Genomic DNA, 15,546 nt, shown 5'->3' with positions numbered 1-15,546 from the left:
CTCTAGAAGGGGACATCAAAGAACCACCTTCTTTGCTTTCAGATTGTGTGGTATACCCTGTTTGTGTTTTAATGTTGTTTGGGCAAACAGGATGCTTTTAATTTCTGTCATTGATGGCCTTCAAGAGTACCTCACCTTTTTTTTTTTTTTTCCTCCTACTTAAAAATTTTGTTTTGAAAACTTTGGTATAGCATTCCTGACCAGCTAATGGCTTTTTGGACTTTTATCCTATGAGTTGGCAGCTTTTTTTTCATTCTTTGAATTCCTTTCAAGCAGTGATTCCCATTCATATTTTTATGACAGCTATCCTGTAGTATCTGCTGTTATTTCAAAGAATGTCGTGAGTACCCACCCCTCCCTTTCCCTCCCCTCTCATAAAAAGTCTCAGGTTAAGTCATTTTACTTTTAAAATATTTATTTTGTATTTATGAACATTATAACATTGTGGTATACAGATTATAGATCAAATTATAGGCTACTAAAAAATTGAGTCAGCTATACCTAGTTAGCAACTCCTTTCAGGCTGGCTTCAAGTGTTAAGTGTAACTTTCTTATGAGAAATTCTCCCTTTGTACTTTCTTTTCTACCCCTCCATTTCACTTTCTTAATTTTAAAGGAAGGCATAGGTAAGATTTATTACTGTGTTCCTGCACATAGTTTTTCTTTCATTTAAGTCCCACAGTTAGCCTGGAAGATACACTTAATTTCCTTTATAAACGAATTTTGCTTGCTGTCACTCAGTAATTATTAGGACCAGAATATTATAAATAGCCTGTAGCTGTCAAAATTAGGTGTTTTGTTCATGTATAATTTAAGAGTAACACGTACCTACATTTTGTACCCTAGTGCTCTTTCATTTGCTGAGCTTCTGTGGAAATTAAACGTTATGCAAAAATTTAGACTAATTTCTAAAACAAATTTTTTTTTTTTTTTTGCCTGGATATTTTAAATGTTTGACTTTGGGCATCATGTTATAGGAGAACATCTCATGAAGAGTGAAGGAGAAAGTAATTGACTTTTGTAAAGATTATAGAGTTACCACTAAATTTGAATAAATGCTGTTTTTGGTGAATGAGTCAGGACAATTTCCAGGTTGACCTCAGGCACATTTATGGGTAGGTACTTTTCTTTCTATAGTTAGCAAAATTTCATGAAGGAAATTTTGATTCGTGTGTAACTATAAGGCAGTTGTTCTCAAACTTTAGCATACATCATAATTGCCTGGAAGTTTTGTTTTTATTCTTTAAAAACAGTGCATGAGTGTCAGGTTTAATAGATGAGGAGATCACACAATACTAGGGTGTAGTAAGGGCACCTACATTTAAAAACAAACAAAAACCCCACAGGTGTTTCTGATGTACATCCTAGCTGAGAACCTTTGAGCATTATTTCTTAAAATATCGTCCTGGGAATTTCAGTTGGCAATCTGTTAAAGGTGCACATTCTCTCAAACTCTGGGGTGAAACCTAGAAATCTATTTTAAACTAGCCCTCCAAGTGATTCTGGTGTGTGCCAAAGCTTGAGAACCATCCTTGTAACTCAGAAGTGGCCTTCCTTGACACCTGTCTGGGAGCTTGTTAGAAATGGAAATTTCAGACCTTCTCGATAACAATCTCATTTTAACTAGATTCCCAGGCAGTTTGAATGTATATTGAACATTGTGAAGGACAGCTCTAGATGATTTTTATTACCATTATAAAAATAATACTAATTTAAAATTATTGAACATTTGCTGTATGCTAGATACATGTAAATACTGTATTCATTATTATTTGGTCCTCACAACAACCTTGTAGGGATGTTATTTATGTATGTATGTATGTATGTGTTGGGTCTTTGTTGCTGTGCACAGGCCTCTCATTGTGGTGACCTCCCCCGTTTCAGAGCACGGGCTCCAGGTGTGCGGGCCTCAGCAGTTGTGGCTCGCGGGCTCCAGAGTGCAGGCTCAGTAACTGTGGCGCACGGGTTCAGCTGCCCTGAGGCATGTGGGATCCTCCCGGACCAGGGCTCCAACCCACGTCCCCTGCAATGGCAGGCGGACTCCCAACTACAGCACCACCAGGGAAGTCCAGGGATGTTTAGTTTTATCCTCATTTTGCAAATGAGCAAGTTGAGGCAGAGAGGTTAAGTATCTTGTTCAGTGTCACACAGGCATTGAATGCAGGGTTTAGGATATGAACTTAAGCATTCAAACTCTACTTTTGGGGTTTGAGATGCTATCATCAGGACCATTTATGTGCATGTATATGTGTCTTCCTTGTTGTTCGAGCTCCATTGTATTGACATATATTCTAATGAGTTTTTTGTGTGTCAAATTTTACAGTGGCATTTGAATTTTCTTCCAGATCTTATATTCAAGGACTGTTTTTGCTAAAATATTGTGTTTTATATACAAAAACAGAACTGGAAGTAGCTGTGATTTGAATACTTCGGTTTTTAAGAATAGAAATCACTTAAGTTTATTCATCAAGATGTTACTTATCCAAACTCTTTGTTCCCTTATACTTTTGTTTTGTGTGCAATTGTAGTAAGGCAGCTCTTACTGGTTAGTGTTTCATTTAAAATTTTGCACAATGATAAGTTCATATATTCAAAAACTGTATTTGTTTATTAAAGAGGACCGGGCTTCCCTGGTGGCGCAGTGGTTGAGAGTCCGCCTGCCGATGCAGGGGACACGGGTTCGTGCCCCGGTCCAGGAGGATCCCACATGCCGCGGAGCGGCTGGGCCCGTGAGCCATGGCTGCTGAGCCTGCGCGTCCGGAGCCTGTGCTCCGCCACGGGAGAGGCCACAACAGTGAGAGGCCCGCGTATCGGGGGGAAAAAAAAAAAAAAAAAAAAAAGGACCACAGTTGTAGTTCAGTACTTAGAGGCCCCGATGTGCTGAAACTATACTTGGGGTTCATTTCAAGTAAGCATGCATATTTGCAGAATAATAAATCTAAATGATGGCGTTTATTTCAAGATAATAGTATAAGAAAGCATTCTGGTCACCTTATTAATAATAGGTTATTTTGGGAGGATTTGAGTCATATTTTTTAAGTGTACAATTCACTGATTTTTAGTAAATTTACATTGTTGTGCAACCATTTCCACAGTCCAGTTTTAGAACATTTCCATCAATCTGATCTCTTTTTCTTTTTTTGTCAGTCTCACTTTCAGCTTATTATAGATTTTTAAAGAGTCAGCTGGTGGGTTTCCCTGGTGGCGCAGTGGTTGAGAGTCCGCCTGCCAATGCAGGGGACGCGGGTCCGTGCCCCGGTCCGGGAAGATCCCACATGCCGCGGAGCGGCTGGGCCTGTGAGCCATGGCCGCTGAGCCTGGGCGGGCGTCCGGAGCCTGTGCTCTGCAATGGGAGAGGCCACAACACTGAGAGGCCCGCGTACCGCAAAAAAAAAAAAAAAAAAAAAGAAAAAGTCAGCTGGTGCATTTTAGAAGTCCTTCAATATAGTACCATACTACATTATTAGTTGTAAAAACCTGTGTATAAACCTTAATCCATAAACCTTTTTTTAACTTACTTTTAAGAAATGGGAAAAAAAATTAGTGTTCTAGCTCTTAGTTTCTGTTCACTCAAATCAGTTAACTGATTGGCAGGATTCAAAGTGATGTGAATGGTAGTGTTTAGGCCTAGGAAACATTCTTTCATTCACTTAATTGGCTATTCAATCGTATGAAGAGAGAATGAGGAGAAGAGAAAGAGAAGATAATTAAGGGAAACTATAGTTCCATGATGATACTGACAAATACAGAGTTCTGTTTGGTGGTTGCTTGGTTTCTGGAAAACTATGGTAAGCATTTCTGTTGTCTTGATCTGAATACCTCACAAGAATGACAGGTTTTTTTTTTTAAAACCTTTTTCGCTACATTGTTTTAAGAATTTTGAGGATGAGTAGTACATTATGCTGAATAAGGTAGTTCAGCCACCTGACTTTTTATGTCTCTCACCCTGGGTTTTTATGATTGCATATAAGGCTCTTTTAACACAAAAATGTCTGAAAATTACGTGTGGCATAATGTAATAGAATTTTTACTTTTTTTTTTTTTTTTGTGGTACGCGGGCCTTTCACTGTTGTGGCCTCTCCCGTTGCGGAGCACAGGCTCCGGACGCGCAGGCTCAGCGGCCATGGCTCACGGGCCCAGTTGCTCCGCGGCTCGTGGGATCTTCCTGGACCGGGGCATGAACCCGTGTCCCCTGCATTGGCAGGCGGACTCTCAACCACTGCGCCACCAGGGAAGCCCTTTACTTTTAATTAAGTGGATTAATTAAACAATACATTAACAATAAAGATTATCAGAGCTTTTGATACATTATTCGCTGGCAGTTTAGTCTCCTGAATGTGGAAGAGAACTGCTGGTATGAAATTGATTCCGACCAACAAGGAAGAACAGTGAGGGACGCGTGGAATTAACTATTATTGAACATTTGTTTTGGGCAGGTGGACCCATTTTATAGTCTCTTCTTTGTGTTGTAGGAAAAAGAACATGGGCTTGGAATCAGACCTGGATTTAAATCCTGGCTCTAGTACTTAGAAACTCTGTGATTTTAAGAAAATTGCTTATATATAAGCTCTTGTTTTCCTCAATATAAATGATACATACTTTCTACTTACATATAGTGTATAAGGCACTTGATATAAAATAGGTGCTCATTAAATCTGTTCTTTATTGATGTCAAAATGGAGACTCAGAGAAGTTTGTTACACGGCTAGTGAGTGACAGATATCTGTCTGATTTCAAAGTCCATGTTTTTCCAAAATACTGTTCTTTGTCTCCTAGATAGAAATGGAAATCATGGGAATCAGAAGTTGAGACTGTGTCACTTTGGATTTTAAATTATTAGGTAGGAATTCACAGAAAAGCAAGTTTCAGAAAGGTCAGAAGAAAGATTGGTAATGACCACAGATGATGTAGACAATATTGATAGAAGGCACTTAAAAATGAAACATGTTATTTTAAAAAATGGAGCATGTATTAAAATTACAAAAAATTTCCACTGAGGGGAGAAAAATGCATGAGTCATTCAGAGAAAATATTGTGACTTTCACATAGATAATTTCTAATAAACTTCAAAAGAAAACGTATCAAGAATACCTGCATTACTAATGGTTTATAACTGATGGTTAATACTAAAATGTGTCAGTAGGAATATGGGGAGGCTAGAGCTCTGAATGAGTTAAAGTTTGCAAAAAATGCTTAAGCCAACAAGGGAGGGCTTTAGCTAAACTCAGCAAGATAAGTAAGGAAGAAAGAGACCCATTCATTGGGGAGATATTAAATAATGACAACTACTCAAATCCTGTTTTACTTCTCTTATGTCTAGGAAGATGACTTTCATACTGGAAGGGACACAACCTTGTTTAAAGAGGAGACTATTCCATGATTGTTATGTGGTAAAGAGCACCTAGTTTCATTAAATAAATTTAGATCTCTAGTTCTAATGAATTACTTAGAGCAATGAAGCATCATTGTTTCTTGATGTCTGTGGCTGCTTTTGGGTGTAAAGAAGACCATTTACAAGTTTTGGTAAAAGAATATTGAGTAGTTAACAAATTAAAAAACTTGTCTTTTAAGTTCAACTTATATATTTTATTACTCTATTAATAAATTGAGCAAGTTTCATATAAACTAAGAATATTTTTGTTATCCTGGGTGGGGGGATGACACTTTGATTACTGTATCTTAGTAATTCTTGCTGAAGAGATTAAATGTCCCTTAAAACACCCTTTCCAGGTAAAATGGCTTTTGTACTTGTTTTCTTTTTCTGTAATACACTTATATATTTGCATGCCTTGCTCCCTCATTTCTTAGGTTCAAATGTCACTTGGTCTAGAGAGGTTTTCCCTGATGAAGGAGTTTCCAAGGGGCATCATTTACATAGACTTCCCTGCGAATGATGCTTACTGGTGTGACCCTCTTTATACCATCTAAAAGAGCACTTCCTCCTTTCAGTTTCCCTGGTTTATTTTTCTTCACAGTAATTATCATATTTGATATTTATTGTTTGCCTCTTCTCATTAAAATATGAGATCCACGAAGGTTGAAATTGTGTTTTCATAATTCACTGATTTATGTTCACTGATTTAATTCTCAGAGCTTGGAACAATGCCTACTTCATGGTGTATGCTCAGTGATTATTTGTTGAATGAATGACTTTATATTGTAAAGTACTTGGAACAATGTTGAGCACTAGGAAAATGCTCTTTGAATGTTAGCTGTTAGTAGCACTACTGCTGCTGCTTAACTTAATTACATTCCTTATATTTACACATTAATTATACTGGTTTTTATTTTATTTTTTTAGCACTTTATATACCTTACAGAGTAAATGTAAAATTTCAACAAGCAGGACTTTCCCGAATACTTAAAACTCCTTTAAAATTAATAAGTGGGCTTCCGTGGTGGCGCAGTGGTTGAGAGTCCGCCTGCCAATGCAGGGGATGCGGGTTCGTGCCCCGGTTTGGGAAGATCCCACATGCCGCGGAGCGGCTGGGCCCGTGAGCCATGGCCGCTGGGCCTGCGCGTCCGGAGCCTGTGCTCCGCGGCGGGAGAGGCCACAACAGTGAGAGGCCCGCATACCGCAAAAAAAAAAAAAAAAAAAAAATTAATAAGTGGAACTTATAACTATAGTCAGTCATAATTTCTCTTAAGCATTCCAATATTGCTTATTAACCAAACCAAATACTTTATACCTTTAAACTTAATGTCCTAAGGCTGAAGTCAGTTACTATTTTAAATTTAGAATTATAAGACTGTCAGATTCTATAATGTTAAAGTTCTCTTAAACACTATAAAAACTTAAAAAATACATAGTTGTAAACTTAACATGGAAATATTAATATTGTGGGTTTGATATATAATACTTAAATTTTAGTAGTATTTAATTCTAATTCACCTTGGCAGAGAGTCTGTTACTTAAGGGAATAGTTTTGTTGTCTCAAGCAAGTTGAAATTTCTGTGACACAGTTTATGAACACAGACCAGTTACCATCTCTTGACTGGCTGATTATCAACCTGACATTGATTGGCTTCAGAAGCTGCCTTTGTCCAGGTGGTTTTTCTCATTCCGCACACGGACACATTGAACCTTCAACAAAAATCGTGATATGATAACAGTGGAACTCCAAGACAATGTCTTTTGGTTTCTTCTCCATTCAAGTTTAAGGCTTTTTGTAACTGCCTTTGAATTCCATTGCCTGATAAAGATCTGTAAACCCCACCCAGGTTGTTTCACCACTTGATTGGATTCTAAGAATTCATTTTCTACCTATTTGACTAATGCCACAGGTTTTAGATCATTTAAATGACACAAAGGAACTGAGAGAGATGTTGATAGCTTTTGTTAATTTGTGGTGAGTCAGAGTATGCCAGAAGATTAGAAACAGACAGTCTTATTTAAAAAAAAACAAAAAAAAAAGAGTAGTTTTTTAAATCATTTTCCAGTCCTTGGAGGTAAGGTAGAGAAATAGGCTAGTTCATCAGCATTAAGAACGTTACATTAATAGGTGTAAAATAACCTTTCTTAAATACTGGTACAGAGGGATTTATGTCAAACTTAAGAGATATATCTAAAAAGGCTTTTTTTGTCCTGGTTTATTTTAATATTTTTATTAATACTTCGCATAAATATACAGTTGTGCTTATTTTCTGAACAACTCAACTGGCAAGAATAGATGACTAAAAACAGCTTTCAAAATTTTGTCTGAAATCACAGGCAGGAACCTATTGTTTGAGTTACTTAAAAGTGAAGAATTTCTGAAAAAGTATGGAATTCGATTGAAAAAGTTCTAAGTAGAATTCTATTCAGTTCACCAATTTCAAGGAACTGTACTAGAGAATAAAACATGAATTGCACTGTTCCCTCAAGGAGCCTGTAATCAAGTAAGGAATATACACACATCAAACTATACATTGTAAATTCTGTGATAGAAGATTTAAGTGTTATGGGAACAAAAGAGAGCGTTTAATTCTGATGGATCACTGAATTGGGTTTTGAGGAAGAAAAGTTTTCTAGGAGTTGAAGATGGGAGAAAGTCATTGTGGTGTTTTGTTTTGTTTGTTCTCTTTTTTTTTCTAATTAGGGGACTGAAAAATCAGCCAGGGCTCTGTTTATTAAGACATATATTTGTGAATAGATAAATAATACATTGGAATGGGAGATTAATTAGGCTATTACAGTTGTTTAAATGGGGTGATGATGGCCTGACCTGGAGCAGTAACAGTAGGACAGAAAGAGTAGAAGGTTTTTTTCAGGACATTTCAGAAGTAGAAGAAGTAGGGTTTATTGACTGTATACTGATGGGAAAAGGAAAGAGTTAAGATGTCTCAAAGTTTTTTAGTTTGGGTGATTAGATATATGTCCTTTAGATTGTTGACATAGGGAGGAGATAGTTTTTTGGAGGTAGAAAGAAAATGACTAGGGATTTGTACTTGTTGAATACAACTACTTTTGGGATATCTAGATTGAGAGCTCAGAATATGCCAGTCTGAAGTTTTGGGTATTGGTTGGGGCTAGAAATATAAAACTGTTTATAGATTAAATTTATCTGAAAGAGTTTGACTTCAGCTATGGAGAGAGGGTTAGAAAGGGCGGGACATGTACATTTTGTTGGGAGCAGAGAGGAGTCACATTGCATGAGAAAATGGAGGGGGAAAGCCTTAGAAAGTTTGTCTCAGGTAGGAGGAAATCTAGAAGGAAATGAAGGTCAAAGATGGGAGTTTCAAAGGAAGGAGAGAAGCGATGACTTGATTAAAAGCTCCAGGGTGTGGCTACTGAGAAGAGAAACCTTTGCAGCTGGGGTAAGAACTAGCTGGATTTGATAGAGAATTTTAGGAGTTTGGTTTTGCATAATCTCAGAGATCCAACAGTGTGAGTTGTTTAAAAAAGAACAAAACAAAACAAATGAGGTACCAGGTTGTATTAATGGGATTCTGTCCATAATAAGGGATATACTGTAATATGTATTCCATGTTGGTTAGAACATGTTTACGATGTTGGCCTTGCTTTTAGAAGCTGCATTTTAAGAATAGTAAATGAAAAATTGAATGTGTCAAGAGGAGGGTAACCAGATGATGATGAAGTGTCTGAGAACCTTTGAAGGAGTTTGGAGTGCTTACTGTGGAGAAGGGATGACTTGGTTGGAATGGGTGGAGAATGGGAAGCAGCAGCTATTTTCAGGTAGTGAAGGGCTGTAATGAAGTTTCATAGAGTGGAACTAGATCCAGGTATACTGCCAGATTTTTTTCCTTAACTGAGATATTCTTTTAAAAAATCACAGTTACAATGATCAAAATCAGGAAATTTAACATTAATATAGTATCTAATTTATAGTCCATAATTAAATTTTGTCAGTTATCCTAATAATTACTTTCATCGCTTTAAGATCAAGGATCATGTGTTGTATTTAATTATCCTGTCTTTCTAGTCTCCTTTAATCTGGAACAGTTCCTCAAGTTTAGGCCCATTATTTTGTTGAATGTACCTCAGTTTATGTTTCTGATGTTTCCTTTTGTTTAGATTCAGGCTATATGTACTGATACCTTCAATTCCAGTCACTGCAGTGTGTATTCCAGTTTTCCACCCTGATATATTTGTAACTCTCTTCTCCAATAAAGGTAATTAAAAGGTTTTTTTTTTTTGCATCATGTTTAAAAGTACCCTGTTTCCACTTTGAACTGCTCAAAAATGGAGAAGGGGATATCTTGTGAGTTTAGAAACTCCCCTGAATTGGATAAAGGAAACTGACAACATTCTACAATGATCTCATTTTATTTATATGATAATTATCAATATTAAGATTGGTATGCTTTCCTCTTTTATACAAGAGAAAATCGCTCCTCAGAGAATTGTAGTTTGTTACCAAATATCTAAATATAAAGTTAATATTCATTTTTCTCTGAGTGTCAAAAAAGCTGTTAGGGTGTGTCTTCAGGGCTGAATAATGTCTGAGGGTGTTTTCAATCATTGCATTGGAAGTTTACTTTTTGTATGTGTGCCATTGTTAACTGCATGCTTTTCTGGGTGATTTTTATGAGGGGATCTAGCGATTTTTTTTTTTTTAAAGTTAAAACAATTAATGCTCAATTTATTGATGACAAATTAGGGTGGCAAATGCACTTAGAGTACATATGGAATTTGAGTTCCTGAATTTTCCCAGAAAAGTTTTTATAAATGAAAAATATATGTTTTGTTTATGTTGTATGTTCATAAATGTGTGGTTCCTGTTGGAACAGCTATTGCTAGATATAAATTGGAAGAAATGGAGATTAGCCCAGAATGATTGGAACCTTGGATTTGGTCACAATGATAGTATAAAGGGAAGGGAAGAAGAACGATAGTTGGGCTCTAAAATAATGGGATAGAAGTAATTGTGGCCTGTTACTTAAGAGGCATACCTTTACCTGCTAGAAAATGAAATGTGCCTCTTCATTATTATTGGTCCCTATTGATACGTCTCTACAGTAAGTTTATTCTTCTAGCTTCTTGTTTATAGGAGTGTTAATTGCAAACGTAATAAACTTTTTCAAAACCTTTTTGTTGAGGTATAACATAAATACGAAAAACACATCATCATTAAGTATAAAGGTCAGTGAATTTCCAGAAACTGAACCAACAGCTAGATCAAGAAAGAGAGCATTAGCAGTACCTCCTTTCTTTTCTTCCTCCCTCCCTCCCTTCCAAAAAAAAAAAAAAAAAAAAAATATATATATATATATATATATAAATATATATACACACACATGGCTGCACCAGATCTTAGTTGCAGCATGTGGGATCTAGTTCCCTGACCAGGGATTGAACCCAGGCCCCTGCACTGGGAGCATGGAGTCTTACCCACTGGACCACCAGGGAAGTCCCAGCAGTACCTCCTTTCAGTCACTTTCTACTTCCCCATGCCAAGGGTAACCTTTATCTTGACTTCTGATAGTATAGATTAGTTTCTCTGATTTGAACTTTATGTAAATGATATCACATAATGTTAATTTTCGAAAGATTTTAAACCTAAATGTTTTTACTACTTTTGTTATGAAATCATATAATCATAAAAGTTTTATCCTTTCACTTCTAGGGAAAAGATTATCTTTTATATTTGTATGATTAGTTTAAAATGTGAGTCTGCGCTAACTTTTCCATCGATTTATAGAAATTTTCATAGCTCTGTATAGTGAAGTTTATGCTGACATTTCTGGAGAAATGAACAAAAATTACATTAATGTATTTCTTCTGGATAAAGATAAAACTTTTTTTAGTGAAAAATAAAATCATAAGTGGTTTAGTTGTAAAGCAGGGTTTAATTTGGAATATCCAATTTAGGTGTTTTCTATAAGATTTTGATGAACATACTGATTGGGAAAAGGGGTATTATTGTAGAAAGAGAGGTATAAAAAGATAAAGGACGTTAATGTTATCCAGCGCAGGCCCATCCCTCGTCCTAGGGGTGGAATATATTATCCAGGCTAAAGCCGGATCAGCTCACCACTGGCCAAGTGATTGGTTCATGAGAGATGAGCACATGACTGAAGTTAGTCCAATCAGAGTGAATCTCAAGGCTTTACTGTTACTGGAGTGTAAACTCAATAAAAGTAGGGACCTTCCTTACCTGTCTTATTTCCACTGCTTCCACAACATCTAAAACAAAGTAGATACTTAATAAATATGTTTGAATGTTAAATATCCAAAAATGGAGCTAAAAGTGGAATAAAAACTGGATTTTAATGACGTCGAATTCCTGTACCTCAGCTAAATTTACCCCTAGGTCATTCAGTTACTAAGTCAGTAATTTTCTTTGTTTGCTTATACCAGTTTGAGTTTGGATTTCTCTCACTTGAAACCAACAGGTAATAGGGAAATAGGACAGGAAAAAAAAAAGATAAAAAGACTTTAGTGATAAGCATTTGATATTAAAACCAGAAATTAGACGTGATAAAGGAGAACAGCATAAAACTCTATCTTTTAGTAGGGAAGCTTGATGACACTTGACATCTGTGTTTCTTGGTAAATAATCTTTTACACTGGGGTTTCTTACAGTGGGCAGTTGGGCTGTGACCTTAAAACAATGGAGTGAACTGGCATTTGGCAGTGGTTCCTGAGAGATACCTTTAGTCTGAAGTTCTGATAATCAGCCATTTGGCATTCGGCACCTATGTGTTTCTCTGATAAACATTGATGCCTCAATGTCAAGTTACTCTGTGGTTTTTCAGATAAGAAAATATTCCTTAGGTAAATTGAAATACCTTAGAATCTAACCATTCTGTAGCCTTGAGCAGAATATCAGAACGCCTTTACAGAACTTCTAGCAAGTGTCCCTTTTAACCTTTATTGATTTCTGCTATATTTATGACACGCCATCTTCAGTTTTTTGTTTTTTCTCCGAGATGAGTAGGAATTGGAAAAAAAAATTAAAATCTGAGACCTTCACCGCCACACACTTTCTTTGAAATGCAGTTTTTTTCTTTTTTAAATCAGAATATCAGATTAAACATTTTAAAATTTAAAAAAGTTGATTAGGTTTATTAGAAAATGTTAAATGGAATAATAAATTGGTTAGCCTATATCTAAAATCGTCTTTCATTAGTAACATTAAAACACTTAAAGGTACATCGAGTGATAGCAAATTATTGTAGTATAAGCAACCTTTCTATATAAAATATGCTTAATAAGGATTTTTTTTTTTTTTTTTAATGCGGTACGCGGGCCTCTCACTGTCGTGGCCTCTCCCGTTGTGGAGCACAGGCTCCGGACGCGCAGGCTCAGCGGCCATGGCTCACGGGCCCAGCCGCTCCGCGGCATGTGGGATCTTCCCGCACCGGGGCACGAACCCGTGTCCCCTGTATCGGCAGGAGGACTCTCAACCACTGCGCCACCAGGGAAGCCCCAAGGATATTTTAATGCATTGTTTTGTAGTCACCTTAAATTTAGAAGTTTTAACATATTCAGCTTTATATTAACAAGTATAAAATATAAAAATATAAAAGCTTTATCTGAAAAGCAACTTGACGGTGTTCATCACAACCCTAAAAAAGTTCATATCGTAGGACCCAGTAAGTCTGTTTTAAACAAGTAGTCAGGGATGCAGAAATGTACAGAATGTGCAAGGACATGCATCAAAGGGTTATTTATAATCAATAATAAAGTATCAGAAGTAGTCTAAATGTCCTAACAGAATGGATATGGTTGAATTAGGGACTGCTTACAAGGTTTTTCTATATCCAGTAACAATTTTAAGACTTAACCGTGTGACATGTTAAGTGTGTGTGAGGCAGGATGTAAAATTAAGAATGTGAATGTGAGGGCTTCCCTGGTGGCGCAGTGGTTGGGAGTCTGCCTGCTGATGCAGGGGACACGGGTTCGTGCCCTGGTCCGGGAGGATCCCGCGTGCCGTGGAGCGGCTGGGCCCGTGGGCCATGGCCGCTGGTCCTGCGTGTCCGGAGCCTGTGCTCCGCAACGGGAGAGGCCACAACAGTGAGAGGTCCGCGTGCCACAAAAAAAAAAAAGAAAAAAAAAATGTGAATTTTGACTTAAAAAATGCACATATAATAGGAATGGAAGGGAATACACTAGTATATTAAGTGGTTGTTGAAATGGGTTAAGCTATATTTGTACTTTATATTAAGGATGTGTCTAATAATGATTGTATAGTAATTATTCATTTAACAAATAGTATTGGACATCAAGCTCTGACTAGGCTCCGGATTATAAAAGAGAAGAAAACAAAGTCCTTCTAGTGGAGATTATATGTAAATTGTGGGAGGTAGCAAGCAAATATTCCATTGAACCTTATTAAAAGGCTGTTATTTGATCATTTTTGACCTACTAAACTGGAAGTTTCATATGATTTAAACATATGTCAGATGGTGATAAGTGCTGTCGAAAAAACTGGAAGTAGGGTAAAGGGGATGGAGACTGTGGTTGTGTGGAGGCAAGGAGTGGCCATCAGGGAATATCATATGTAGGTGGTCAGGGAAGCCTGATACAGTGATATCTGAGCAGAGGACTGAAAGAAGTGAGGGAATTAACCAGAAAAGTATTCCACACTGATACAACAGTAAATTGAAGTCCAGAAGCCTACAGTTGTATACTGTGCTTTATGCTTGTGAGAATGCTTTACCTTGTTTTTGCAGTTATCATGTGTTCTAAACACATGATCCTAGGTTAGGTCAATTATATTAGCACATTAAAATTTCTTAGGCAGAAAAATAGAATTAAGATAATGATTATCTTCTATGTGTTTTTTAGGCATGTGTATTTTCTGGATAACAGTTCCCAACTCTTTCCCTATAAAACTTCTCATTTATTATTTCCCCTCTAATCTATATTTTCAAAGGCTTTTACTAAAAAAATTGCATTATTAATAGTTATGATCAGCACTGAGGTAACTAATGTGGCCATATAACTTTCTAGTCAAGAAACAGGTAGAGTGATAAGAATGTAAATATGGTTGATTTTCATTATTTGCAGGTTTTGTATTTATGAATTCACCTACCTGCTAAGATTTATTTGTAACACCAAAATCAATACTCCTGGAGCTTTCATGGTCATTCACAGACGTGCAGAGTGGTGAAAAATTTGAGTTGCCCAAGGCACATGTTCTTAACTGAGGTTGAACAGGGTCATGACCTGCCTTCTTTCAGCTCGCATACTGTAAACAGTGTTCTTTTCATGGTCTATTTAGTGCCATGTCTTTCACATTTTTGTGTTTTGGGGGGTGAGATTTTGTTGTTTAAAGTGAACTCCAAGTGTGCTGAAGTGCTGTCTAGGTTGTGATGGTCGTGATGTATCTTACAGAGAAAATAGAAAATATGTTAGACAAGTTTCATTTTAGTACTAGTTACAGTGCTGTTGGCTGTAAGTTCAATGTTAATGAATCAATAATGTATATTAAATAAGGTGTATTTAAACAGAAACGTACATAAAACAAGGTTATGTATTGATCAGATGATGAAAATGTGACCAGAGGCTTGCAGGAACTTAACTCTGCATTTCCCTTAGGAGAAGTGGTTCAGTATTGGCTAATTCAGTGTTTGTGGCAACTTTATGGAACATAACTACTGTGGATAATGAGAATCAACTATATGATACTTGTGTTATGGCAGTTTTAGGTTTTTGAAATATTAAAACTAGCTTGGGAACTCCTTAACCTCTATAGATTCTTAGACGTGGTGGAGCATCCACTTAGAGGTGGATTAGTATACTGGTGAATTTTTTTTGTCCTTTCTGAGATAATTGATAGTAAAAATTCAAGAATTTAGAGGAATTGCTAGAGATCTGATAAGATTTCAAGGGTTTTGCATTTTGATATTCTGCCCTTGATGATGATATCAAAAAATATTTCTGGGCTTCCCTGGTGGCGCAGTGGTTGAGAGTCCACCTGCCGGTGCAGGGGACACGGATTCGTGCCCCGATCCGGGAAGATCCCACATGCCGCGGAGCGGCTGGGCCCGTGAGCCATGGCCCCTGAGCCTGCGCGTCTGGAGCCTGTGCTCCGCAACGGGAGAGGCCACGACAGTGAGAGGCCCGCGTACCGCAAAAAAAAAAAAAAAAAAAAAAAA

At 36.9% G+C, this 15,546-nt stretch overlaps 1 protein-coding gene across 9 annotated transcripts in view; it reads left to right on the top strand.

Moving 5' to 3' along the window:
• The window catches only part of ZZZ3 (zinc finger ZZ-type containing 3), a 122,477-nt gene that overhangs the window by 8,925 nt on the left and 98,006 nt on the right, over positions 1 to 15,546 (top strand). Inside the window, exon 2 of one of the 9 annotated variants that reach the window (XM_027114104.1) lies at positions 9,515 to 9,612. The exons of the other annotated variants lie outside the window; for them this stretch is intronic. The gene's annotated coding sequence lies outside the window, so the exon portion shown is untranslated. The remainder of the gene's footprint in view (positions 1 to 9,514; positions 9,613 to 15,546) is intronic. 9 annotated transcript variants of the gene reach the window in all.

The sequence above is a fragment of the Aethalodelphis obliquidens genome, unplaced genomic scaffold, assembly GCF_003676395.1.
Source record: "Aethalodelphis obliquidens isolate GAN/ISIS:26980383/991018 unplaced genomic scaffold, ASM367639v1 scaffold13, whole genome shotgun sequence".
Taxonomy (NCBI): domain Eukaryota; kingdom Metazoa; phylum Chordata; class Mammalia; order Artiodactyla; family Delphinidae; genus Aethalodelphis; species Aethalodelphis obliquidens.
This window is presented reverse-complemented; position numbering and strand designations above follow the sequence as displayed.